The sequence below is a fragment of the Mesoplodon densirostris genome, chromosome 8 (genome assembly GCF_025265405.1).
Source record: "Mesoplodon densirostris isolate mMesDen1 chromosome 8, mMesDen1 primary haplotype, whole genome shotgun sequence".
Classification (NCBI taxonomy): Eukaryota; Metazoa; Chordata; class Mammalia; order Artiodactyla; family Ziphiidae; genus Mesoplodon; species Mesoplodon densirostris.
Genome location: NC_082668.1, coordinates 42,327,372 through 42,334,550, shown reverse-complemented (window position 1 = coordinate 42,334,550; position 7,179 = coordinate 42,327,372). Strand labels below are relative to the sequence as shown.

Here is a 7,179-nt window from a genome sequence, read left to right as displayed (position 1 = left end):
AACAGAGCAGCGCTGACATTAACTACCTGCTGAAATAGGAAGAGAGAAAAGTGCAGGAGGCCAAGCAAATAAATATCTCAATAAAGACTTATTCTACAAGGAAAAACAAAAGATGCTTCTTTATTGTACTTATTCCCCTCCTTGGTTTCCAATGCCTTGTTAGAGTGAAGAAATTTTTCTAGAAATATTGATGATGGTAACATTTGTGTTATTCTTAGTAATCTCTTCATGGAAATAATGAAAAAGTCATAGGAACATCAACAATGAATTAATGTAAATGCAAATCACCATAAACTAGGCAGGCATGCAAGTGGAAGATCTTCCAACATTTTCCTCTTAATGCTATGGAGAAAATAGCAATTGCAAACACATCTCTAGGGTCTAGTCTAAATTTTAACATGATTAAGAGATTTCATGCATTGTGACCCAAAGAGAAGGCAATCAGGAAAATAATTTTGCATGCTGTATATAAATGAATACCACCACATTAATACTAATAAAGATACAAACTGCAATTACTTTTCCTTTTTCCAACTCTCAGGCATTTAGCACTTCTATCTTAATAAAATAGACAATTTCTGAAGAAAACAAAGTGACAATGCTTCTGAAAATTCTCTTTTAGTATATAAAACTTGTCCTCATTTATACTCTTAAAAAGTAAAATTTACATGATCATTTGAGAAGAAAATGTTAAGAATTTATTTGGAGTTGGTAAAATGATATGCAAACAAACAAATATATTAGTACCATTGTGATGAGGTCCATAATGGAGAATAGGGAGCAATTCAATAACACATAAGGATCTCAAGTGTGAATGTCCTAAAATCAATGCAGAAAATAGATAAATGCTTGGAATAAAGATTAAAGGATATAAAATCAAACCCTGATAGATTTAGTCAAATAATAAATGAAAGCAAGCACAATAACTTGCTTCAATGGTGAAAAATTACAGAATATATTCTTCAGCAAAAATAGACACTAATGGCAATAACAGTTTTTTATTTCTTTTTTAAAAAATCTTTATTGGAGTATAATTGCTTTACAATGGTGTATTAGTTTCTGCTTTATAACAAAGTGAATCACCTATACATATACGTTTATCTCCATATCCCCTCCCTCTTGTGTCTCTCTCCCACCCTCCCTACCCCACCCCCCTAGGTGGTCACAAGGCACAGAGCTGATCTCCCTGTGCTATGTCCTCCCTACCCCACATCTCTAGGTGGTCACAAGGCACCGAGCTGATCTCCCTGTGCTATGTCTTCCCTACCCCACCCCTCTAGGTGGTCACAAGGCACCGAGCTGATCTCCCTGTGCTACGTGGCTACTTCCCACTAGCTATCTATTTTACATTTGGTAGTGTATATATGTCCATGCCACTCTCTCACTTTGTCACAGCTTACCCTTCCCCATCCCCGTGTTTTTACATGCCTATGCATTTGTGTTTTTCTCAGCCACTTAAGACAGAGGAATAAGTAATTGTATTTTGTGGCATAATGGACATAAAATGATAAGGTTTAGTGTGGTAGAATTGACTTTAGAAAAGTAAAAATGAAAATGCATTGTTTGTTGAAGGAAAAAATGATTAAATTCATTTACAAGATAAAGAGAACATGTCATAACTATTTTATACCTGCTAGAAGACTTTTGAAAAAGACTTTAATTTCACTCCTGAAATAGCTGAACAAGACAAAAGAAAGACATAGTAGGAAGGGATGACCTTGCATCTTCTTAAATAACTATGACATATGAAAAGATTTTCGGATTGTTTGGCTCATTCCAGTTACAAAGAACAAAAATCTGTGGCAGTTTTCTAAGCCAATTGTGGGTTATTATGAGGACAAACAAAAATGTAAGGAAGAAGAGCAAAGTATTCTGGAAGAGGATCAGCCTGAACTCTCAGTGAAGTGGATAGTTTTTCAAGACACATAACAAGTGATCTTATTGTCCTCTCTTTGCAGCAGCAACAGCAACAGGCATATTTTGTTCTTAATTCAAACTATTTGTCATGATGGTAACTTGGATATCTTTTCCTTTATCGATTTCTTCTGTTGTCATTACTAATAAACTCTAAGTAAGGTTTTTCTGCAAATTTCACAAAAGAATATATCTGATTGGTTGAAAATTCTTCATCCAGTATACAGTGATCTGTTTCTTAATCTGTGCACATCACTGACCTCTGGCTAAGCCATAGATGACCTCCGTTTGATGGGTCATTGACTCAAACCTAAACAACTATAGTCAGGATAGTGAGTTCAATTTATGGCTTAGGAATAAAGACAGCTTGAAGAAGCTTTTCTTAAAAAGAGGTAGTATCAAAACGCATTAAGGAACTCCGTTTCTGGTGTATGACAAAAATGAGGACTGAGACAACCATAGGTATGAAAACTCAGGTAACTAATGTATTATGAGTCTAAATTTCCTCATCTGTTAAATGCAGATTCATCAAAATATTTTCTGAATCTCTACTGTGTACTAGGTACTCTTCTGGGCACTCGAAAAATAATTTTGTTCTCCAGTGAAAAATAGAGCCCTCATGGAACTTATATTCTGGTGTGGGAAATTATGGATGAAATAAGTAAACAACACAGGAGGTTCAAAAGTGATTAAATGCTATGGGGAAAAATGACATATACATAGAGAGAGAACAGGATAAGAAGGATTAGGGGTGCTTAGTGGGGGTGTTGCAAAGATTAATAGGATGATCATTTCAGTGAGAAAGTGTACAGTTGAGCAAAGACTTTTGAAGGAAGTGGGGTATTGTGATTTTTTAAAATATTGATTATTTCAAAAGTTAATGATGATTTTGGAAAGATTCTTCTACTGCACTGGTATTCTAAACATAAAACAATCTAGATTACTACTTATTCCCCAAATACCCTTAGACGATACAGCCTCCATTAATTCACACATTCTTTTCTCTCTACTATGAGTAATTCCTACCCAGCAATGGTAAAGTATCAAAAATATTATTTTCTTGACTAGGTCCACATCAAGTGCTATCTGCTTTCATGAAGTCTTTCCTGACACCCAATATACACATCCCTTTTTAAATTATTGACCCAACCGTCTACTCATTAATTCCACCTACAACATTGATGAAATTCTTGCTATGTGCCTAGTGAGTGTTACTTCTCGAAGTGACAAACATGAGTAAAAAGAATACTTAAGCTCAAGTAGTCTAAAGTCTAGTTACTATCTCCTTTGATGCTGTCTTACAGTATTTCCAATATTTCATTTCACACTTTCATTATTTGTGTTATTCATATTTAGTTGTTAGATCATGGGCTTTCATGAGACCAACCTGAACTTGCGTCCTGGTTCCCAACTTTTTTTTTTAGTTCAAGTGTAAAGTTTTTATTATTGTTTTTAATTTTGAAAGTAAAATCCATAACTTCCTTAATCTACTAAGAAAGCATTATAGTAATATATAAACTTTAAAATGATATATAAAAAAGAGAAAGTTATGTATTTTCTCATTTGTGAATATTGATGTAAAAAACCTTAAAAATACTAGTAAATCAGTTCAAATTACAATAACAGTTAATTAATTCCTAGGGCATATTATCCCAAGAACATGTGGATTATTGAGATTTAAGGTATCATCTAATGTACTGCATTACACTAATGAATTAAAGAAACAAAAACAACTTGTAATTTTATTGGTAGATGAAGGAAAATACTTGATAAACAAACAGCTAACATATATTAATGGGGGAGAAGAGGAGAAGGGCGCAGGGGTGGGAGCTGTTGATGAAGCTACCACAGAAAAAGTTCTCCCCCCTCCCCCCTTCCCCTTCTCTTAAGGCCCCTAGAAACGTTGAAGCTGCCACCGCCTGCAGTCGGTGACCTCGGCACCCACTGGCAGATAGAGGGAGGAATCAAGCTTGGAAATTCGGCCAAGTGATCTGGCATGATGAGCATTTGCCTGACCTATTTTGTAGAAGAACTGGACGGCATACGTGATTGAGGTGGTATTGAGGGTCTCTGAAGCCTATGAAAGGTAGAAACTCAACCATGATTTCTTTTTCAACTCTACAGCGTTCCCTTCCTTGAAGCCTTCATTTTTACATTAGTCTCAGGCAGTTATACTTAAGCATGAACATTGACGACAAACTGGAAGGATTATTTAAATGTGGCAGCATAGTTGAAATGCAGTCTTCCAGGGCAATGGTTGTAATGGTGGAGTGTCTGGCCAGTCTACCGTGTCTGGAGAGCTGTGGGAGTCAGTGCTTCAAGACTGGAGTATGCCTCACCAGGAGATCCTTGCTGCAGATGAAGTGTTAACAAGCAAGTGAAATGAGACAACAGGATATGATATCACATGATGAACTCATGGTCCATGAGGAGACAGTGAAAAATGATGAAGAGCAGATGGAAACACATGAAAGACTTCCTCAAGGACTACAGTATGCACTTAATGTCTCTATAAGTGTAAAGCAGAAATTACTTTTACTGATGTATCTGAGCAAATGATGAGAGACAAAAAACAAATCAGAGAGCCAGGACTTACAGAAAAAGAAGAAATGGAAACAATGTTCTCCTGCAAAAATCCTTACAATAAATGAAGATGGATCACTTGGTTGGAAACACCCTAAATCTCATGTTTGTGAGCACTGCAATGCTGCCTTTAGAATGAACTATCACTTACAGAGATATGTCTTCATTCATACAGGTGAAAAACCATTTCAATGTGACACGCATTTCATACAGAAGTACCTGCTACAGAGACATGAGAAGATTCATACTGGTGACAAATCATTTCGCTGTGATGAATGTGGTATGAGATTCATTCAAAAATATTACATGGGCCTCCCTGGTGGCGCAAGTGGTTGAGAGTCCGCCTGCCGATGCAGGGGATACGGGTTCGTGCCCCGGTCTGGGAGGATCCCATATGCCGCGGAGCGGCTGGGCCCGTGAGCCATGGCCGCTGAGCCTGCGCGTCCGGAGCCTGCGCGTCCGGAGCCTGTGCTCCGCAACGGGGGAGGCCACAACAGTGAGAGGCCCGCATACCGCAAAAAAAAAAAAAAAAAAAAAAAAAAAAAAAAAAAAAAAAAAAAATATTACATGGAAAGGCATGAGAGATCTCATAGTGGAGAAAAACCTTACCAGTGTGAATACTGTTTACAGGTGATGAGACAAACCATGTTTCTGCCACATCAACACAGGACCTTTTGGATCAAGTGACTTCTCAGAAGAAAGCTGAGGCTCAGCCTGTCCACCAAGCTTACCAAATGAGCTCTTTCCCATGCTCCATATCATGGATCCAGAGCTGGAATAGCTCCTCAGTTTAGCACTGCCAATGGTGAACCTTCAGGGACCAGGGACAAGTGTTGAACTTCCAGAATTTCCCTTGGTGAATGTAAATGGTAATAGAGCTAGGATGACATCCTCACCTGATGCCACAACTGGCCAGACTTTTGGCTAAAATAATTGTGTAAATAATACTGGCCCTTTAGAACAGATTAATCAAGAGTGGGGTTACTCTGTAAAATGGAGTGCTGTATGGATTTAAGAGCAATGAGTTAAAACAAGTTAAGCTGATATGAATAGCAAGATAATCCAATAATTGCATTTTGTTTGATTAGTCAGCATTCTTTGAACTGCCTTACATGTTGTCACCTTTATAGAAGCAATGTATTATTTGTTTTAGATCAGAAACTTGCTATTCCACCTACACCAAACTTAAAAGGAAAAAAAAAAAAAGACTTATTGTTTCCTAACTAGTAACACTGTACATTCTTAGGAGATTAGTAATTGTGTGAAATTTACTCATACTGTTGCTAAGTTTTTCAGCATAGTCATGGCACGTCAGCAGGGAATATGAGTATACTTTATAGACAGAGTGAACTTAAAAGTTAAAATGTCAAGAGATTATGGCTTAAATAAATTAGTGTGTCTTATGGGGGAAAAAAGGAAACCACCTTTTAAAAAGAATGATATGCCATAGACCCTTGATTTTCATTTTGTATTATATTGACATGGTTGTTTTTTTTTTTGAGAAAAAGGTAATAAAAATCTGATAGTCTAAGGAAAAAAATATATATTGAATATTTACTGTGAAACAGGTAATGTTCTAACTTTACATTTATCAATTCAATTAATCTCACCACAATCTGGTGTAATAAATACAATTGCTATTCCATCTACAGAAGAGGAAATTGAGGCATAAGAAATTTAGATAACTAGCCCAAAGTCTCATACACATAAATAGCTGAGTATGGTGTGAACTCAGAGACCTTAGTTCTAGCCAAGAAAAAAAAAAAACTTCTTTAACATGATAAAATGTATTTATGAGAAATCCACATGATTCATTTTAACGTACTAGAAGAACTTCCTTTGAAGTCAGGAGTGAGGAAGGATATATGCAATAATCATTATTTTTTAACATTGTGTTAAGGATTGTAGCCAATGGATTAAAGGAAAAAAAATATACATATATTTTGGGAAAAAAGAAACACATTGATTATTTAAAGACAGTATGTTATCTAATTAGAAAATCTTTATGAGTCAACTGATAATTTCTGGAATAAGCACACAGAAATAAAATTATTATACAATAATAGTAACCTTACCAAAAGGCCAAAAATATTTACTAAAAATAACTACAAAATTTAAGAGTAATATATAAATGTCCATAAAATGATTTTGTATGTCATTTTTATATGAATATACTGAATATTGTGAATATACTGATTGATATAAAATTACTTGATAAATTCAAGATAGTGCAACTTTGGGCAGAAATTAACTAACTAATTATAACCAGAAATATAAATGTACAAAAATAGCCAAAAAATTTTTAATAAGAAAAAAAAGGGAAGTGGCTATCCATACCTATTATGCATATATAGACATATATATATGTCTGAATGTATTACACACACACACACACAAAGCTATGGATATAAGGATTATATAGTTATGGTACAAAAATAAATACATCTGTGGAACATAGAATTCTGAAAAGGACTTCTTTTTGGGGTATCTAAAAGATGACAGGTACTTTTTTAAAAAGTCATTTAAATATAGTAAGAATGGAGATGACTTTTACGTACAACAGAAAAGCCAAAAAGTCAAAATAGAACAAAATGATGGATTTGTGTATGGCAGAGACATCTGTATAGCAAAATATACTGTGATCAAAGTTAACTGACAAATGATACACTATAAAGATATTAA

General features: G+C 35.2%; 1 pseudogene; it reads left to right on the top strand.

Annotated features, from left to right (window-relative positions):
* Positions 1-4,095: 4,095 nt before the first annotated feature.
* Positions 4,096-5,425, top strand: LOC132495462 (zinc finger protein 148-like; annotated as a pseudogene).
* The last annotated feature ends 1,754 nt before the right edge of the window (positions 5,426-7,179 follow it).